We start from the raw sequence: 22,211 nt of genomic DNA, 5'->3' as shown, positions 1-22,211 counted from the left end.
CTTAAGGGGGTTGAAAATGGGTCCAACTGATTGGGCATCCTGTGGCCCAGAGAGATCCCCCTGATGATGCAAACCGCCCCCATGAAGCACTCCCTCACCCCTCTCCCCACTATCATGAACAAACATCCCCTCACTGTCCCCCTGCCTTACTTTTCCCAGCGACCCTAACCACCCTCACCTGGGTTCTAGGGCAGCATCTATGTTGCTCTTCAGGCCAGATGCAATACCTCCTATTGGCTGGCAGTTTGTGATGGTGGGGTCTCTACCCTTAATAGGACAGGAGTAACAACTTCAGATACTTAATTGCCTGATGGCCACAGAAATAGGTTGGGGGGTGCCAGAAGTGACTGACGTGGGATTGTCCTTTCTTTCCTTCCTGCCGTTGGGGCGACTGAACACTAAATTAAGTTCATTATGTGAAAAAGTTTCATTTCACCATATTAATCATCAGTTGAATAATACCATCGCAGGAATCAGACTTGCTGAAAGTGAGCAACATCAGCATTGTACGACACCAACAAAAGTGAAGATGCTAATGGATTTTAGCTATTAGGACCTTCCAGGCAATAGTAGGTAACTTTGCAAAGAGTTTTCATTTTAACACCTTCCCAAATTTTTTTATTTGTTCATGGAATGTGGGCTTGCTGTCAAGGACAACATTTGTCATCCACCACCAATTGTCCTTGAACTGAGTGGCGAGCTGGGCCATTTCAGAGGACAGTTAAAATTTAATTTCATTGCTATGGTTATAGAGTTACATGTAGGCCAGACCAAATAACGATTGTAGATTTCCTTCCCTAAACATTAGCAAACCTGATGGGTTTTAATGACAACCAATAATTGTTCATGGTTATTCTAACAGATTGAAGTTAATTCCACCAGTTGCCATGATGGATTTTAACCTGATTATCAGTTCAGTGATTTATCAAAACCTAATAATGAGCAGAATCTGTTTCGATGTGTTTAGTTAGTTGGATGTGTTGCTGAGTGGCATAACATTTGGTTTGTTATTTATTTGGCCTTGAATTTTTAAGAGCCAGTGTGACAAAGAACCCTTGACATCTTGGCTTCCTAAATGCATGCTACTTTTGTAATCACAATCTTTTTTTGAGAATGTATGGATCTGTATGAGTGTGTAAGTGCATGTGGTTGCGTATATATTCAGGTGTTGAACAATAAACGTGTAGCTTTCTTTTAAATCTTCCGAGCAAACCTGTCATTTGTCTGTTCCAGTCAGTTACAGCACTCAGGAGGATCAAGTATTTTTTTAAACACATGCTGTCTTTGGTCAGTCAAGAGATTAAGAAAGGGGAGCCACCTCTATCATTTCTCCCCTGTCTGTAACACAAATAAATTAAAATGAATGAATAATTCAGTCCAATAGTATGAATTCCTAACCCCAAGTAACTAAATTGTGGAGTGGTATGTGGTATGTAATGTTTCCCAATGGAATCAGTCATTAAAAGCTCAGCAATGAGTGAATGGGGCAAGGATTTACTGTCTCCTTACAGAAGAGAAAACATCAATCCTGATACATTAGTGTGAACTCAATAACAAAGGAATCTATGAGATCTGTCATTAAAATAAAATTTATTCTTATTGTGGGGATGACTGCAAGAAAACCTTGCTAGCCTCAGCATATGCCATTGTTGAAATATCTGCAGCTTCCTGATGGGTCTAGCAATTAAATTACCACAATGGCTTAAAATATTAATGTTAATTGGTATGGATTTGAACATAATCCTAAACACAGTACTGTAGAAGTCTCCTCGCCCTGGATATGACTAAACTAATTCTAATGAATAATTTGGAGATTGAGGGGGAAGGGAGCTGATTGGGGTGGCAGTAGGGGTAAGCAGGATGCTCGCTGTCAGCTGGAGTAGATGGGGGAATATGCAGAGCTTGCAAATTCTCATTTTTAGAGATTGTGGCAGCTTCCATCATCGACATTCTTCAATTAATTTTATCTATAACATTTTGAAAATGATAATAGATTCATTCATATCGAACCCATAGCAAAATTCTAATCATTTCCCTGTTACAATCATAGTGTCAACCCCGAACATTACCCCATATCCGCCAGATGAAGGTTTAACAACTTTCATTTGACTGAAATTATTGGGAGATCCTAAAATTAACCTGGTCTAATTGTGCGATATTGGAGGCTGTTAAGCAGTGTGAAAAGGGAAGATAATTAGCTTATGCAGCTGGACAAAAAAAATTGGCTCTGATATTTAAAAACCCTTATAAATGTATGAGTGAATTAGAAACAGACAAAGTGGGATGTCTGATTGTGACAAATATCAACAATTAACTAAATTGAAGTACAAACTAATGCTATACTTGCTTACCAGACCATAGTTGCAATCTATCAAATGAAATCAGGGACAGAGCCTGCAGATTATTAGCAAATCAACTGAAAGAATCAGAATGTGCCACAGTGATTTCACATACAAAAGATAATGAAGAACATAGCACTGAACTTTTAAAGATTAGTGAAATATTTAAAGACTGCCACAATTTGAAGTAAAAAGAGACTGGGCTTAGTCAAGTTCTTTCAGAAGATACTTGACTTTAATTTGATATGCTGAACCAAAGAACTTTGAAAAATCCATGGATTTACCAGAGTGAAAGCAATTAAATTACCAAAGAGGGAAAAGTGCTGCAAGGCAATGATTATACTAATGAGTTTTTAAATGTTCTTGCAAGTCTTAAGTCCATTACTACCCAAACTAGCACGTACATGTAAGAAATGGATAGATTATCATTCTCAATAAGCCAATAAGGATTTCTGCGATGGCAATAAAAAAAAAACAACTGCTCGAAATGCAGAAATTATCAGCCAATCTGATTTTTAACAAATGGATTGGGCATAGACGCAAAAGCTTATGCATCCAAGCTGAATGTCAACTAACAGAAGTAATTCATGTTGAGAACATGGGGGCAATTTTGAGCCCACGCTCTCTGTCTGCAGGAATGGCGGTGTATGCTCAAAATCCAGAGAAACAAGGAAAGCACAATTCACACAAGTGAGTTCCTGAATTCCTATCTTCTAATCTCCTCACCAGCAAAATAACATGAAACAGTCTGCAGGACCCAAGGAAACTCATGTAATTAGTGAGCACTCTCTCCGGGATTTCCCTTCACTGGATATCCAGTGGGCCAGCATGTTTCTCTCCAGATTTTACAACATTCCCTAAAAACAGAATCAAATGGGCATGTTTCACACTGTCATGTGGGGGGGGGGGTCTCAACGCACCTACAAAATCCAGTTGCACTGAGATTGGGGTGCAATCTTTAAAGGGCACCCTGTTCATGAGAGGAATGAAGCACCCCCCCCCCCCCCAGACCACAAAGGTCTCAGGGGACCTCCTCCCCATACGCGATCATTAGCCCCTACCCTTCTCAATCCCCACCTCCCTCAATGGCCATCGCTGGCATACCCTGCTCTTCCATCCGCTCCCGGCCCACAACCAAATCTGAATCAATCCGCTCCGCCCCTCCCCCATGAGGCGCCCCTTGGCAGAGGGTAGCATTGCCAGGTTGGCATCAACATGGTCAAGCCGGCGCCATTTACAACAGGTTCACCCAGACATAAACCTGTCGTGGGGTTCTACCTGGGGGTGGGTGTAAAGGAAAGTAAGTATAGCTCCAGGGGGAGAGCGACATGGCCAGACAGTTGCCTGGCAATGACCCCGGCACTGCCAAATTGGCACCATGTTGATGCCAACCTGGCAATGCTACCCTCTGCCAAGGGGCGCCTCATGGGGGAGGGGCGGAGCGGATTGATTCAGATTTGGTTGTGGGCCGGGAGCGGATGGAAGAGCAGGGTATGCCAGCGATGGCCATTGAGGGAGGTGGGGATTGAGAAGGGTAGGGGCTAATGATCGCGTATGGGGAGGAGGTCCCCTGAGACCTTTGTGGTCTGGGGGGGGGGGGGTGCTTCATTCCTCTCATGAACAGGGTGCCCTTTAAAGATTGCACCCCAATCTCAGTGCAACTGGATTTTGTAGGTGCGTTGAGACCCCCCCCCCCCCGCATGACAGTGCGAAACATGCCCATTTGATTCTGTTTTTAGGGAATGTTGTAAAATCTGGAGAGAAACATGCTGGATTTCTCGCTGTAGCAACACTCTGCTATTTCTTGGTAAGATTCCTCCCCATATTGGTTATGGGTCTTTTACTTCACTCACCGTATTTATTGTTGCCTTCTAAATTTTCTATTCTTTATATTGGCACAACATTTGGATGGGTAGCACCTATTGTTTGGGCGTGATATAGGGTCCTAAATGTTTCCCTGACATGGATTACTTTTGGAAGAATCATTCTGGAAACTATGGGTGGGATTTTCGCACCTACGCGCGGTGTGTTTTGAGGTGGCAGGGGTCGCCCGCCATTGACCCGTGGTGGGATCTTCTGGTCTCGCCATTGTCACTGGGGTTTCCTGTCTTTTGTGCCCACGGCCACTGGGGAACCCGCAGCAGTGGTGGGGGGTGGTGGGAATATCTGGAAAATCCCATCCTATATGTTGATTAAGGTGTTAGTGTGCACCACAGTGAATGGTGGCCAGAAGTAGGCAGAGTAGGCAATCCCAGTGTTAAATCAATGTGGAAAATTTGCTTAACAACAGTCGTGCAATTTTGGAACTGGCATAGCTGAATAAATGTTCAACAACAAGAAAGGACTCCACTCTCAACTGTGCCATTTGAAGAGGTAATTAATAACTTTCAAATCAGTTGCTGGTTCATTTTATCTGGCCCTCGTTTGATTCCACAAATGTTTGGTGCTTTTGATGGTAGTTTCAGGTTATCAAAATTTACAGGGAGTGGTACTAAAGCATTTTCTGTTAATTACAAGGCTTCTGCACAAACCAGTTGCTCCCAGACATGGTTCCATAGCCATTCCTCTTGGAATGCAACATGACTTGCAAAATGCACAGAAGCAATGCAAAGCAGGACAAGCTTCTGGAGTAGGGAAGAAGAGAGCGAGAAGCGCTCTTAACAGGAAACTGTATCTGCCTAGGGAGTTCAGGGAGCAATTTTCCTGCCTGAATCTCATCGATAAACAACATGTAAGACTTTTGCACTTAAGTATCTCCTCACTGAAATCTGTGCCATGGCAATAATCATTGCGTCAGGTTGGAGACAGCTATACTTACATCTCAGTTTACTGTACACCTTTGCATGAGGGAGATCATCGATGCTCTTCATTCATTGAGTGCTAAACGCATTTCATTCCTTCTTGCCAGAGTGAAGCAGGCGGGGCAAGCATGCAACATCATTGAAGTTGTAGATTTTCAGTAGTTCAGGGTGCCTTTGATTGCACACACCTTGCTTTGCAGGAATTGCATGTCAACTCTGCTTTAAGTTGCAACCTAAAAGATTCCACTGCCTCAACGTTCACCTGGTTATTCAACAGAATTCATGCAAATTGGTGAAGTCAAAACTAAGCTTTCTCTTGCTGAGCAAAAATTTGGTGACTTTGTCCAGTCTCAACACCCCTTGACCACACCCAGTGTTGTGGGCTAACTAACTCCCTACCTCTGGTCTGGAGGCTTTCCCTGGGTATCAACAACTCAAGACTACCAAATTATTGTTTGTACACAACACACCTATTTCGTACGCCAAAATTGTACATTCAATAAGAATTATACTCTCACATCCACGTGGGCAAGATTGCTTGGATTTGTCCAAGTGCCAGAACAGAGAGAAGAACAGTTCTCTCCGTTTGGACTCCAAGTAACTGACTACATCCTGAGCTAACTAACTATTACCTTGGAGCACAATTTCTTATATCCCATTCTGTACATGATGCCAGCATGAATGGGTCTGGATAGGCTGAACCTACCTCCTTGAGGCTCAGTGATTGGCCAGTTATCAGTCAACAGGCACCCCAGGTGTGCAACATCAATCACATTTGGTTAATCTTTCACCAGTCTCCATCATCGACTTGGTTCTTGGCAGCTTCATCAAGTTTTGACCACCTTGCATATTTAGTTCCTTGTTCTTCAGTCCTTACATGATAAGAAGACATTAACTCATCCCTGCCAACTTCCCAGTCTCCAAGCAACCAGCCCATATGATGCATCTGTTACAAATTCAATGTCGAGAGGGCTAGAATACAAGAGCAGGGATGTACTTCTGAGGCTTTATGAGGCTCTGGTCAGACCCCATTTGGAGTATTGTGAGCAGTTTTGGACCCCATATCTAAGGAAGTATGTGCTGGCCTTGGAAATGGTTCAAAGGAGGTTTACAAGAATGATCCTTGGAGGCCTGGATAGAGTGGACGTAGAGAGGATGTTTCCACGAGTAGCAAAAACTAGGACCAGAGGGCACAACCTCAGGCTAAAGGGACGATCCTTTTAAACAGAGATGAGGAGGAATTTCTTCAGCCACAGAGTGGTGAATCTGTGGAACTCTTTGCTGCAGAAGGCTGTGGAGGCCAGGTCATTGAGTGTCTTAAAGACAGAGATAGATAGTTCTTGATTAATAAGGGAATTGAGGTAATGGGGATGAGAAAAAAATCAGCCATGATTGAATGGTGGAGCAGACTCGATGGGCTGAGTGGTCCAATTCTGCTCCTATGTCTTATGGTCTTCTGAACTTAGCAATATTTTGGCCATCTTGTAGGTTCCATACATTCATTTCCCTTTTGCAATAGCAGAGTTGCACCACATTCCAGACTTTGCACATCCCCTTCTTCCTGCATCTAGACACCTGCTCACCACACTCAGTTACTTATGTATATCATTTCCTCTTCACCAGGTTACACACAATTCACAAGTTGGATGTGGGCTTGCTTACTGTGCCCCAGCTATCCCCTGTTTATGTGTGTCTAACTATGCAGCACCTGTTTCTCTTAACAATGTAGTTGACATTAACAATGTAATTAATATGACATTGACACTAAGTCTGGCCATGCACCAAGTAATGTGCAGATCAATGCCCACTGTCTTGGCAGCAGTCATAATGTCTTCAATCTGTGACTGTCATTGTGCCAGCTGCATTTGAGCCTGCAGAGCAAACCAAGAGATGGCTACTGAACAGCAAGGGCTATCTGCTAGCCACATGTCTCATGATTCAGGTGCATAACTAGTCTGGCCTACATGTGACTCCAGATCCACAGAAATGTGTCTTATATGCCCTCTGAAATTGCCCAGCAAGCCACTCATTTGTATCAAACTGCGACAAAAGGAACGAAATTAGACGGACACATAATTGACTGATGCACTGGAAATGACAATGGCAAACACAGCCCTATAGACCCTGCAAAGTCTTCCTCACTAACATCAGGCAGCTTGTGCCAAAATTGGTAATTCTGCCCACAGACGAGTCAAGCAACTTTAGTCAAGCTTGACATTATCATTCTTACAGAATCAAACCTTACAGAAAATGTCGTAGACATCACCATGATCATGCCTGGGTGTGTCCTGTTCCATTGGCAGGACAGACCCTGCCATGGTGACAGCACAGTGGTATACAGTTAGAAGGGAGTTGCCCTGGGGGTCCTCAACATTGACTCAAGACCCCATGAAGTCTCATGAGAACAGATCAAACATGGACAAGAAAACCGCCTGCTGATTACCATCTTGTGCTGCCCTCACCTCAGCCAATGAATCAGTACTCCTCTATGTTGAACACCAATTGTGGTGAAGCACTGAGTGTGAGAAAGGCAGAAAATGTACTCTGAGTGTGGGACCTCAATGTTCATCACTAAGAGTGTCTCAGAAGCACACTACTGAGCCCCAAAAGTCGCAACCGCAAGATTGGTTCTACAGCAGGTGGCAAGACCCTTCTCCCCACACAGTCACAACTACAGGGTGAGAGACACTTAAAGTTGGATATCTCTGTGCCTGCTCACAAATGTGTCATTGTTTTGTTGCCTTGAGGGCTGAGAGCACATAAACTCTGAGTATAGGTTCATATCATCAAAACCATGCTGAGGGATAGTGGACAGGTGGAATTGGATGGTACATGAGCCTCCTACACAGGTGAGCACATCTCTCTTTAAACATTTCACCTTCACCTTTCAAAAATGCAAATAAGATCGGGACACACCTGTGCCTCAATCATTCAGAGCCAAGAATGCTCATGACAGGACCCTGCAAGACATGGGAACAAGGTTTGTTCCACAAATACACTTAAATGAAAGTGAAGTCATTACCGGAATGGAGAATTATGTTGAAACAGGACACTCGCTGTGGTGAGGCGGTAGCACACTTCTCAGAAGAGAGATTCAGGATCAAGACAGTTGCCATAAGTGGGTGCAGGAACCAAGGTATCACACATGATAGACAGTAACACAGATTATCAAAAGCAGGAGGCATAGACAAAAAGAGTTATGAAATGACAGCGTGTCCATTTACATTTGATTTTGATTTGATTATTATTGTCACATGTATTAGCATACAAAAAGTATTGTTTCTTGCGCGCTATACATTCAGCATACTGTTCAAGGGGGAAGGAAATGAGAGATTGCCGAATGTAGTGTTGCAGTCATAGCTAGGGTGTAGAGAAAGATCAACTTAATGCGAGGTAGGTCCATTCAAAAGTCTGATGGCAGCAGGGAAGAAGCTGTTCTTCAGTCGTTTGGTACTTGATCTCAGACTTTTGTATCTTTTTCCTGATGGAAAAAGGTGGAAGAGAGAATGTCTGGGGTTCATGGGGTCCTTGATTATGCTGAGTCAATGGATGGGAGGTTGCTTTGTGTGATGGATTGGGCTACACTCACAACCTTTTGTAGTTTCTTGCAGTCTTGGGCAGAGCAGGAGGCATACCAAGTTGTGATACAACCAGAAAGAATGTTTTCTATGGCGCATCTGTAACAGTTGGTGAGAGTCGTAGCTGCCATGCCAAATTTCCTTAGTCTTCTTAGAAAATAGAAGCGTTGGTGGGCTTTCTTAACTATAGTGTCGGCATGGGGAAACAGGTTGGTGATTTGGATACCTTAGAACTTGAAGCTCTCGATTCTTTCTACTTCATCCCCGTTAATGTGGACAGGAGCATGTTCTCCTCTACGCTTCCTGAAGTCAATGACAATCTCCTTTGTTTTGTTGACATTGAGGGAGAGATTATTGTTGCTGCACCAGATCAGCAGATTCTCTATCTCATTCCTGTACTCTGTCTTGTCATTGTTTGAGATCTGACCCACTATGGTGGTGTCATCAACAAACTTGAAAATCAAGTTGGAGGGGAATTTGGCCACAGTCATAGGTGTATAAGGAGTATAGTAGGGGGCTGAGAACACAGCCTTGTGGGGCACCGGTGTTGAGGATAATTGTGGAGGAGATGTTGTTGCCCATCCTTACTGATTGTGGTCTGTGGGTGAGGAAGTTCAGGATCCAGTCACAGATGGAGGAGCTGAGGCCCAGGCCATGGACTTTGGAGATGAGTTTCATAGGAATAATGGTGTTGAAGGCTGAGCTGTAGTCAATAATTAGGAGTCTGACATAGGTGTCTTTGTTATCTAGGTGTTCCAGGGTTTTGTCCAGGGCCGGGGAGATGGCATCTTCTGTGGACCTGTTGTGGTGGTAGGCGAACTGTAGTGGATGCAGGCTGGAATTGATTCGTGCCATGGCTAGCCTTTTGAAGTACTTCATGATGATGGATGTCAGACCCACTGGATGATAGTCATTAAGGCACGCTGCTTGACTTTTCTTTGGTACTGGGATGATGGTCGTCTTCTTGAAGCAGATAGGGACTTCAAATTGTTGTAAAGAGAGGTTGAAGATGTCTGCAAATGCAGTATATTCATACAGTTAACATCCAAGTCAACATTGTGCAACTTCTTCTTCACTTTCCTTACTCTGCTGTTATGTCTTGATGCTCCCCCAACATCCACAGCAGTGTGGAGACAGTCTGTTGACCGCTATGCCTGTTGCCTGTGTTAACCTTGGCGTGAGTCCTCTAGAAGACCAAGACCTGGAAGGCCCTAGACTGCTTTGTGTCTCCTGCTGTTATGGCACAGATGCACCTTCCTTAGCCTGTGGAGCTGGAGGTGATGAGCTCTCAGGAAGAGGGGATTTGGATGGACTGGACATTCCCAGAGTTATCTTAGTGGGTGGCCCAGGGTGTTGAGCCACTGGTTCTTCTCACTATGCATACCCCAGGGCCCCTGGCTGACTCCTTGAGGATGAAGTGCATTTGGAGTGAGATCTAGGTGCCCCACAACCCTCATGTTGATACTTCTGGATACCAACAATGGCTACAGTGATGGAGTGCAGTGCAGGACCAAGGTCTTGATTGGGTCACTGGTCTGTACACAGCCTGCACGTTCTCCCAGTGTCTGCATGGATTTCCTCCGGATGCTCCAGTTTACTCCCGCAGTCCGAAAGGCATACTGGTGCATTGGCCATGCTAAATTCAGCCCCAGTATACCCGAACAGGTGTTGGAGTATGGTGACTAGGGGATTTCACAGTAACTTCATTGCAGTGTTAATGTAAGCCGACTTGTGGCAGGAATAAATAAACTTTAAACATCTTACCAATGTGGACCTTGGTGCATTGGCATGCCGGCATTATCATCTCAGACTGAAGGTGACGGACTCCTCCATTGTACGTTGCAATCTGAGGAGTGTAGTGACACCCCTCTCTGATGTTCCTGTGTTTGTCTTTAGGACCCAGTCTGGAGCCTCTGCCAGTCTGGAGCCAAGTCCAGACTTGGACTTAGCAAAATCATGGACACCAGCAGTCCTCTGAGTGCCGGTGACCTCTGATGTCCTTGCTGTGGACCAGATAATGTATTGTGTTCACCAGACTGTGACCCTGAGACGACTCTAAGACTTGGTCCCACCAAGATTTGCGTCCCTTCTATGCTGGTGGAGGGTGTGGCTGATCGCTGTGAGGGGTCTGCAAAGGGCTGTCCTTGTGTTCTTCATCCGACATGTTGCCCAGGTTGGATTTGAGGGTCTAGCTCGTGGACTGTCTTTGCCGCTTCCCAGAGGTGATCACAAAAGAAAGGAGAGACACTTAGTGCATGGAAGGTGACTCTGAAACAGGAGAATTCATTCACAATATGATTGTCTGATGGATGTTGTAATGCAGGATCCTCACTTGGGTATGTCCCACCAACGTTACCATCAGTCCAGGCAGGGTCGACATCATCTTTGGTCAACTCAATGGCTTTGTTCTCAAAGTCCTTGAGAATCTTGATCTCAAGAACCGCACCCTATCCCGTGCTCTCTCCTTTTATATTGTGAGCCAGCATGGCGCTGGCGAAAGTGTGAGCAAGGCGCATGTGAGGGAAGATAATAGGGATGTCTGGCATGGTGGGTAGTGAGTGGTGCCCTGTACAGGATTTGGAAGCAAACAATGAGGTAAAGTGGCCATATAGAGATGTTAGGGTGCATGAGAGTGACTGGTGATATCCTTTGAGATGACTGCGAGTGAGATCCTCTTGAATGTGTGATGGGCTTGTGAGTGCGAGAGATGACAGTGATGAGATGGTTGTCTTAACTTGTCAGAATGGAAGATATTGTTCATCCTCTTTCCACACAGGGTGGCTGGCCTCTTCTGCAGGGCATTTTCACTGGCCACTGCTGCAATTGCCTCCTAAGCCAGATTGGTCACCTTGGTCGACAGCTTGAGGCCAGAGTAGGGGCAGAGAACATCGCAGCAGGCCTTTAATCTGTCCAACAATCACACAAGTGAAACATCACTGGTTTTCGGCTCAGCCTGCTGTCTGCCTTCGGAAACCATTTCTTCACTGGAGCAGTCCTAGGCTGCAGAGAGTATGCAAGCTGTGCAGGTGCACCATTTAAAATGGCCCCCGGAGTTAGGAAGCACTGAGGGATGGGCAAATTAGATGCTGCTTACCAGTGAAACAACGTGTTCCACATGGATGAATAATTAATACAGTCTGAAACACATGATATGATGCAAAAATGCACCATAATAGCCAATGGGTGGAAAAGTTTTTTATGCTTGCAAACCCACTCGGTGTGTTTCATGAAAATTCCTGGCAAGGGAAGTTCGAGTCCAAAAGAAAAAGATATAAAATAATACATGGTTGAGTGTCCTTGTGATTGTGCTTAAGATATTGATTTTAAAGGTTGCAGCTGGTTTATGTTAGTTGGTTTCTTGGATGTGTTCAGATGTAGAAGAGGTTCCGTGAACTGGAAGGTTTCTGGTAGAGTTGGCTTCTCTAACTGGGTGACCCACTTATTCCTAAAGAAAGAGAGGAAGAGAATGAGCAGCTCTCGGCTTATTTCCACTGTTGAAGATTTTCTAGTGTCTACCTGTGTCAATTGCAATCTCTCTTCATGGCTGGCAGCTTTCCCTTTGAAATATTTCACCGAATGTGTATTTCCTAGAGGTTTTGACTGTGTAACAGCCAATGTTCAATGTACATTGCAATTGTTAATATCTTTGCCTTAGATAAGTTTCAATGCATTTCTAGACTACAGGAAACTCTCTCCTTAAACACTCCCCTGAGGGTGATTGTTGGTTTCTCATTTTCACATTGGCTTGGTCTGTATAAGATAATGAAGGGGCTGGATAGGGTAGAGGTGGAGAGATTCTTTCCACTTAGAAAGGAAACTAGAACTAGAGGGCACAGCCTCAAAATAAAGGGGGGCCAGTTTAGGACATAGTTGAGGAGGAACTTCTTCTCTCAGAGGGTGGTGAATCTCTGGAATTCTCTGCCCACTGAAGTGGTGGAGGCTACCTCGTTGAATATGTTTAAATCACGGATAGATGGATTCCTGATCGGTAAGGGAATTAGGGGTTATAGGGATCAGGTGGGAAAGTGGAACGGATCCACTTCAGATCAGCCATGATCTTATTGAATGGCGGGGCAGGCCCGAGGGGCTAGATGGCCTACTCCTGCTACTATTTCTTATGTTCTTATGTTCTTATGTCTCACTTCAAGTCAGTTGGAAGATGAACAATCTTAATTTCGCTCACAAAGGGACAGGGGCTCATGGCACCCAGCACAAATAAAGATTGTTGAATTTGTTGGAGGTCAATCATCTCAATCCCTGGACATCAATGCAAGGTAGTGTCCTAGGCTCAACCATCTTTAGCTGCTTCACCAATGACCTTCCCTCATCATCCAGTCAGGAGTGGGAATGTTCATGAATGTTTGCACAATATTGAACACCATTCGTGACTTCTCCAATGCTGAAGCAGTCCATGTCTATGTAAGGCACGACATGGAGAATATTTAGTCTTGGGCTGACAAGTAGCAAGTAACAATCATGCCACAAATGCTCGCAAATGACTACCTCCAACAAGAAAGAATTCAGCCATCACACTCTTGCATCCAATGGCATAATCATCACTGAACCACTACTATCAATGTCATGGAGGTTACCAATGATCAGAAACTGAACTGAACCAGCCAAATAAATACTGGCCAGAATTTTCCAACTGTTCCTGCCAGTGGGATTTTTCCATCCCACTGCAGTGAATGGAGATTTGGCTTGTTGCCAAAATCTCCGTCCTCATTGCAACGGGAGTGTGGTGTGAATGGGCGCAAGATCATGCCCACTTATCTACACGAGTAGATCAAAGGCTGGTAATTATGCAGACAGTATCTCACCTTCTGCCTCCCCAAAGCCTGCCCACTATTTATCTATAGGATACAAGTCAGGAATGTGATGGAATACTCGCGACTTGACTGGATGAGTGTAGCTCCAACAACACTCAAGAAGCCTGCTATCATCCAGGACAAAGCAGCCCGCTTGACTGGCACCCCCTGCACCATCTTAAATATTCACTCCCTCCACCGCTATGCACAGTGGCAGCAGTTTTTACCATCTACAAGATGCATTGCAGCAACTTGCCAAGGCTCTTTCAACAGCACCTTCAAACCCACTCTACAACCTAGAAGGACGAGGTGCATGGGAACTCCATCACCTGAAAGTTCCCTCCAAGTCACACACTGCCCTGATATGGAACTATATTGCTGTTCCTTCACTCTTGCTGAGTCAAAACCCATTAACTCCCTCCCTAACAGCAATTTGAGTGTACCTACACTAGGTTGGTCAACAAGGCAGCTCACCACCACCTTCTCGAGGGTAATTAGGGATGGGCAATAAATGCTGGCCTACATAGCAACACTCACATCCTTCAAATGAATAAAATAAAACCAATGCACACAATGAAAACCATGGAACTACTCAAAATGTGATGGAGCAGGGTATTAGCATGCTGGAACAATGATTCCCCTGCCTTGAGGCCTCTGGAGGAGCCCTACGATACTTTGCAGAATGGGTGTCAAGAATTACAGTGGTTTGATGCATGCTTACAACTTATCATCATGAGGAAACTACCCTTGCCACCCATTATACAATGATAGCTAAGAAACAGGACCACGAGGAAAGGAGAAGAAGAAAGAAAGGAGGCAAATAGACAGCTCCTTTATGACTGGGGTATCAGTTAAGAAATTATTTAACTGTGATACCAGTAACCACAGTCCCAATTCCCCAATTACTAACAGTGTCATACCTTACTTTACCTTACCTCTGTTGCTTCATCATATCTGCTTGGACAAGTGTAAATATGAACATCCCAAACCAATGTATAAATGAGATCATGCCACATTACAGACAGAAATCAACCTCCCTTGCGCATTCCCTTTGATCCTATCTTCTGTGTACCTTTAAATGTCCTAGTTCTCCTATGCAGCGCTGCCCCAGTAACTGCAGCATGGCTTGCAAAGGCCTGCTAACATTCAGTGGAAGAAACAGAAAATAGCCTTTGGCATGCATGTTGAAAGCGTGGGCTGGCTAGCTAACAGTTAACAGCAAATGCACTGGTGGAGTGACAGTTGTAGGTGGATGAATGCTATCCTCTTGAGAGAGGACCATAATTCTATTGGTTTTAAGATAGCTATGGAGAATGATAGGTCCGGCCCAAAAGTTAAAATTCTAAATTGGAGCAAGGCCAATTTTGATGGTATCAGGCAGGAACTTTCAAAAGTTAATTGGGGGAGGCTGTGGGAAGGCAAAGGGACGTCTGGTAAGTGGCACGCTTTCAAAAGTGTGTTAACCCGGGTTCAGGGTAAACACATTCCTCTTAGAACCATAGAAAATTACAGCTCAAAAACAGGCCTTTTGGCCCTTCTTGTCTGTGCCGAACCATTTTTTGCCTAGTCCCACTGACCTGCACTTGGACCATATCCCTCCACACTCCTCTCATCCATGAACCCGTCCAAGTTTTTCTTAAATGTTAAAAGTGACCCCGCATTTACCACTTTATCCGGCAGCTCATTCCACACTTCCACCACTCACTGTGTGAAGAAGCCCCCCCTAATATTCCCTTTAAACTTTTCTCCTTTCACCCTTAACCCATGCCCTCTGGTTTTTTTCTCCCCTAGCCTCAGCGGAAAAAGCCTGCTTGCATTCACTCTATCTATACCCATCAAAATCTTATACACCTCTATCAAATCTCCCCTCAATCTTCTACGCTCCAGGGAATAAAGTCCCAACCTATTCAATCTCTCTCTCTAACTCAGCTTCTCAAGTCCCGGCAACATCCTTGTGAACCTTCTCTGCACTCTTTCAACCTTATTTACATCCTCCCTGTAACTAAGTGACCACAACTGTTTACAATACTCCAAATTCGGCCTCACCAATGCCTTATATAACCTTACCATAACACTCCAACTTTTATACTCGATACTCCGATTTATAAAGGCCAATGTACCAAAGGCACTCTTTACGACCCTATCCACCTGTGACGTCACTTTTAGGGAATTCTGTACCTGTGTTCCCAGATCCCTCTGTTCAACTGCACTCTTCAGAATCCTACCATTGACCCTGTACGTTCTCCTTTGGTTTGTCCTTCCAAAGTGCAATATCTCACACTTGTCTGCGTTAAATTCCATTTGCCGTTTTTCAGCCCATTTTTCTAGTTGGTCCAAATCCCTCTGCAAGCTTTGAAAACCGTCCTCACTGTCCACTACACCTCCAATCTTTGTATCATCAGCAAACTTGCTGATCCAATTTACCACATTATCATCCAGATCATTGATATAGATGACAAACAACAATGGACCCAACACCGATCCTTGCGGCACACCACTAGTCACAGGCCTCCACTCAGAGAAGCAATCCTCCACAACCACTCTCTGGCTTCTTCCATTCAGCCAGTGTCTAATCCAATTTACTACCTCCCCATGTATACCTAGCGACTGAACCTTCCTAACTAACCTCCCATGAGGGACCTTGTCAAAGGCCTTGCTGAAATCCAGGTAGACAACATCCACCACCTTCCCTTCATCCACTTTCCTGGTAACCTCCTCGAAAAACTCTAATAGATTGGTCAAACATGACCTACCATGCACAAAGCCATGTTGACTCTCCCTAATAAGTCCCTGTCTATCCAAATATTTGTAGATCCTATCCCTTATCACACCTTCCAATAACTTGCCCACCACCGACGTCAAACTTACTGGCCTATAATTTCCCGGATTTCTTTTGATTTCTTAGAGTGAAGGGCAAGGCAGGCAGAAGTAGGGAACCCTGGATGACTTGGAATATTGAGGCCCTGGTCAAGAAGAAGAAAGAGGCACATGACATGCATAGGCAGCTGGGATCAAGTGAATCCCTTGAAGAGTATAGAGAGTGGAGCAGTAGAGTTAAGAGAGAAATCAGGAGGGCAAAAAGGGGACACGAGATTGTTTTGGCAGATAAGGCAAAGGAGAATCCAAAGAGCTTCTACAAATACATAAAGGGCAAAAGAGTAACAAGGGAGAGATTAGGGCCTCTTAAGGATCAACAAGGTCACCTGTGTGCAGATCCACAAGAGATGAGTGAGATCCTAAATGAATATTTCTCATCAGTATTTACTGTTGAGAAAAGCCTGGATGTTAGGGAACTTGGGGAAATAAATCGTGATGTCTCGAGGAGTGTACATATTACAGAGAAGGAGGTGCTGGAAGTCTTAAAGCGCATCAAGGTAGATAAATCCCCGGGACCTGATGAAGTGTATCCCATGACATTGTGGGGGGCTAGGGAGGAAATTGCATGTCCCCAAATCGAGATATTTTAATCATCAGTAGGCACGGGTGAGGTGCCTGAAGATTGGAGAGTGGCAAATGTTGTGCCTTTGTTTAAAAAGGGCTGCAGGGAAAAACTTGGGAACTACAGGCCAGTGAGCCTCACATCTGTGGTGGGTAAATTGTTGGAAGGTATTTTGAGAGACAGGATCTACAGGCATTTAGAGACGCAAGTACTGATTAGGGACAGTCAGCATGGCTTTGAGTGGAAAATCATGTCTCACAAATTTGATTGAGTTTTTTGAAGGGGTAACCAAGATGAGGGCAGTGCAGTTGACGTCGTCGACATGGACTTTAGCAAGGTCTTTGACAAGGTACCGCATGGTAGGTTGTTGCATAAGGTTAAATCTCACGGGATCCAGGGTGAGGTATCTAAATGGATACAAAATTGGCTTCTTGACTGAAGCCAGAGGGTGGTTGTCGAGAATTGTTTTTCAAACTGGAGGCCTGTGACCAGCGGTGTGCCTCAGGGATCAGTGCTGGGTCCACTGTTATTTGTCATTTATATTAATGATTTGCTTGAGAATATAGGAGGCATGGTTAGTAAGTTTGCAGATGACACCAAGATTGGTGGCATAGTGGACAGTGAAGAAAGTTACCTCCAATTGCAACGGGATCTTGATCAATTGAGCCAGTGGGCTGACGAATGGCAGATGGAGTTTAATTTAGACAAATGCGAGGTGATGCATTTTGGTAGATTGAACCAGGGCAGGACTTACTCAGTTAATGGTAGGGCATTGGGGAGAGTTACAGAACAAAGAGATCTAGTGGTACATGTTCATAGCTCCTTGAAAGTGGAGTCACAGGTGGACAGAGTGGTGAATAAGATATTCGGCATGCTTGGTTTCATCAGTCAGAACATTGAATACAGGAGTTGGAATGTCTTGTTGAAGTTGTACAAGACATTGGTAAGGGCACACTTGGAATACTGTGTGCAATTCTGGTCACCCTCTTATGGAAAGGATATTATTAAACTAGGAAGAGTGCAGAAAAGATCTACTGCGATGCTACCGGGACTTGATGGATTGAGTTATAAGAAGAGGCTGGATAGACTGGGATTTTTTTCTCTGGAGTGGAGGAGACTGAGGGATGATCTTATCGAGGTCTATAAAATAATGGGGGGAACATATCAGCCAGATAGTCAATATCTTTTCCCAAAGGTAGGGGAGTCTAAAACTAGAGGGCATAGGGTTAAGGTGAGAGGGGAGAGATACAAAAGTGTCCAGAGGGGCAATTTTTTCACACAGAGGATGGTGAGTGTCTGGAACAAGCTGCCAGAGGTAGTAGTAGAGGCCGGTACAATTTTGTCTTTTAAAAAGCATTTAGATAGTTACATGGGTCTGATTGGTATAGAGGGATATGGGCCAAATGCGGGCAATTGGGATTAGCTTCGGGGTTTTAAAAAAAAAGGGCGGCATGGACAAGTTGTAAACCTCTATGACTCTATGACAGCAGTTTGTTCTTCCATAGTGTCAATGCCACACCACTGGAGTGATGCATTGGCAGTCTAATAATCTGTTGGAAGACAGATTGCTGGACTGATGGGATACCCTGGAAGCCACTATGAACACTGTAATGCACAACCATGGTTGCAGCAGTCTGCATGGTAGTAAGTTCATCTGGGATGATCAAAGTTTGCTCTTCCACTGCAGCACCCAGAAGTTGGGTGGCTTCTGCTTGTGCTGCAATGCAAATTGAGATATTGGCATCAGATACACCATCACATTTGGGTCAGCAACTTTGCTGATAGAAGGGGTGGAAAGGGTGGACTTTATGCACTGTAGCACAGTGGTTGGCACTGCTGCTTCACAGCTCCAGGGTCCCGGGTTCGATTCCCGGCTCGGGTCACTGTCTGTGTGGAGTTTGCACATTCTCCTCGTGTCTGCATGGGTTTCCTCCGGGTGCTCCGGTTTCCTCCCACAGTCCAAAGATGTGCGGGTTAGGTTGATTGGCCAGGTTAAAGAAAATTGCCCCTTAGAGTCCTGGGATTAGCGGGTAAAATATGTGGGGGTCGGGCCTGGGTGGGATTGTGGTCGGTGCAGACTCGATGGGCCGAATGGCCTCCTTCTGCACTGTAGGGTTTCTATGATTCTACAAAGTCATGTGCCAAGTTGGTACTTAACTCCTCTGTGCTCTTTGGCATTAAACACAGGTTTTCTGGCAGCCATCCCAATTACCCATCAGTGTCTTTCTGTTGATTGCTTCATTGAAGTGATCATTGGACTTCTCTCCTCCAGCGAGCTGCACTATCATTTTCCAACTGCCTTGGCTGCAGCCCACTTATGCCCAAAGTCTCATCACGTTCAGATTCTGATTCAAATCTATCTTCTCAAAATTATATAATGTCATTATTTGATCTGGTAGCTGCAAGTGTGAAATCATGGAAGTGTTTTGCCCTCATCATCTCTCCTCTTAATGTTGCTCTCCTGTCTGGCCAATTTGCAATCTTGGGTATCTGAATGATGAAGCACACACAAGAAATATTGTGATACCAGCAAGGCTTATATTATTTGCAGTTTGTTAACCAGAAAAGTGTGTGTGGAAACAGCGAGGTGGGTTGTGAGAAGGATTAGGTATGAAGATATTGCCATCTTTGATAATATCAGTACCTCCACTGGACATGGCCCCAGCAATGGGAATAGCAATAATGGCTAGCATGATCTCCTCCACAGAGGTGGGACCAGCTATCCAGGTGCACCTGCCCTCTCGCAGTTAGCTCCTGCTGCCTCAGGTGGTTCTTTAACTTGTCCTGCAAGAGAGAGGTAAATGAATTCGTGATTATCATGCAATCTTTTGGGTTTGAGGTTGTCATAATTGAATAGATTACAGTGTGTGCAATTATGTTCGTGCGAGGCTTTCAAGATTGCTAAGAGTATGTGAATGCAGTGTGGTATTTGAATGTCATGTATGAATCTTGATTGATAGAGATTGTCAGTGGTTGAGTGGTAGCACCATAGTGAATTAAACAGTATTTCTGGTTATGGTTCAGGTTGCAGGTAATGACATAGGAAAATGCATTAACTGACCTTGACTACTTGCGTGAGACCATTGAACATCTTATGGCACTGATTCCAGGTCCTTGAGACTTGACTCGTAGCATTAACTCTGAGGCTATCTGCCCTTCCTGTCTTTTTTCCTATGTGTCTGTAAGTCCTCCTCCTGGATACTAGACACCTCCACCTCTATCCCTTTCAGCCTCTCCCACCAATGCTTCCAGCTGGGAGCCCACTCTCTACCTTGCTGTCTCATTCTTCTGTCCAGGCTCCCACAGGACTGCCACACCTGCTTGAGCCTCTAACAGGTGCAGGCTAAAGTTAAACAATGCAGACTAGCTTTAAGTGGTGCTAGCCACTCATGCTGTTGGCAGCGTGCTCAGGCATCCAGTTAATCAACAGCTTGGTTTGTGTTGGCTGAGTGCTGAAATAATTGAAAATAGCAGGCAGCACAAAGGTAACCTGCTATCTGCCTTACAATCAATGGCCATGTGTTAATCAGGCATCATGCTCACTGCCTAGTTTTGTGGGTTTTTCAATTTAATCTCCTCACCTCCTCCCAAATACCTCGATTAGCCTTGAGATCTAGATAAGCTGTTATTAATATGGCCAACATTTTTATTAATCCCCTTGAGCTGCTGGAATTATCCTTTGCCTCCATGCCTTCCTGTATTTAATCAGTGATTCCATCAGGACATCAGAACTTCAGACCTGGTTTTAGATTTAAATTATTAAGCAGTTTATTGTTCAGTAGGTGAACAAATAACAGTACTTTAATACATAAAATTACAGTAAAAATCTTTCCATCTGGCTCCTCAACAGGAAAACATCATAAAAAGGCAGCTATGTAATGCTGAAATATATTTTTGTTGAAAACCTTGTGTGCAGTATTGTTTTGTTCTTTGTTTCTTACTGACCATGGCTTAGTTAATTCTATTGAGAACTTCCATCAGATTCCAAGATTTGAACAATTGCAAGTCCTTAATTATCTCTGAAAGCAGTTTTTGGGACATCCTGGATTTTCAATGGATGGCAACAACATTCAAAAATAACTGGCTGTCATAGATATGATGATGATGATGATGGCATCCATCTGCCTTGGAAGACAACAGACTGCGTCTGGTGTGGATGTCACTTCTGGATTGAACATTGTCTGTTGTGGCTGTGGAAGCCGATTCTTGAATGGCAGTTCCTTGCACAGGTGGCACAGATTAATAGTGTTAGCCTGAGGTCAGCCGATGCTTTCATTCCAGTGGGCCCTCTTTTACGCCATCTGGTAATTTAATTTTCCCTTTTCGTTTTTCCATGTCCATCTTCCAGACTATTTGTTTCCAGTTACTCAGGTCAGCAGCTTTCAGACATCCTGATAGTGTAGATGTGGGCAACCCGTTGGTCAGGTTGCAGGCTTGCCATGCAGTACGACCTTGGGAATGTAGCCTTTATCCATTCGGTTCACATGACCCAGTCAATGGAGCCACCACTGGTTCAAGAGGGCAAACAAACTGAGGATCCTTTCATGCTGGTGTACTTCCATATTCAACACTCTGCCTTGCCAGGAGATGTCCAGTATTTATCTGAGGCAGTGGAGGGGGATGTTGTTCACCCTCTGTTCTCAACTTGCGTTAATTGTCCTTGCTATGGAGGGAGTGCAGCAAAGGTTTACCAGGCTGATTCCTGGGACGGCAGGTTTGTCATCTAAGGAGAGACTATATCAGTTAGGATTATATTCATTAGAGTTTAGAAGAGTGAGAGGGGACTGCGTAGAAACTTATAAAATTCGAACAGGATTAGACAGGGTAGAGTCAGAAAGAATGTTACTGATGGTGGGAGAGTCCTGAAATGGGGATCATAGTTTGAGGATAAAGGGTAAACCTTTTGGGACTGGAGGAGGAGAAATTTCTTCATCCAAAGAGCGGTGAATCTGTGAAATTCATTACCACAGGAAGTGGTTGAGGCCAAAACGTTGTCTGACTTCAAGAAGGAATTAGATATAATTCTTAAGACTAAAGGGATCAAGGGATTTCGGGGGAAGGCAGGATCAGGATATTGACTTTGATGATCAGCCATGATCAAAATGAATGGCGGAGCAGGCTCAAAGAGCCAAGTGGCCCATTTCTGCTTCTATTTTCTATGTTTCTATCCATGTTTCCATGTCCATACTTCACTATGATAAATGAGGGTGTTGAGAACACCAATTGGTACACATGGAGCTTTGTAT

The sequence above is a fragment of the Mustelus asterias genome, chromosome 17 (assembly GCF_964213995.1).
Source record: "Mustelus asterias chromosome 17, sMusAst1.hap1.1, whole genome shotgun sequence".
NCBI lineage: Eukaryota > Metazoa > Chordata > Chondrichthyes > Carcharhiniformes > Triakidae > Mustelus > Mustelus asterias.
Note: the sequence above shows the minus strand (reverse complement) of the source record.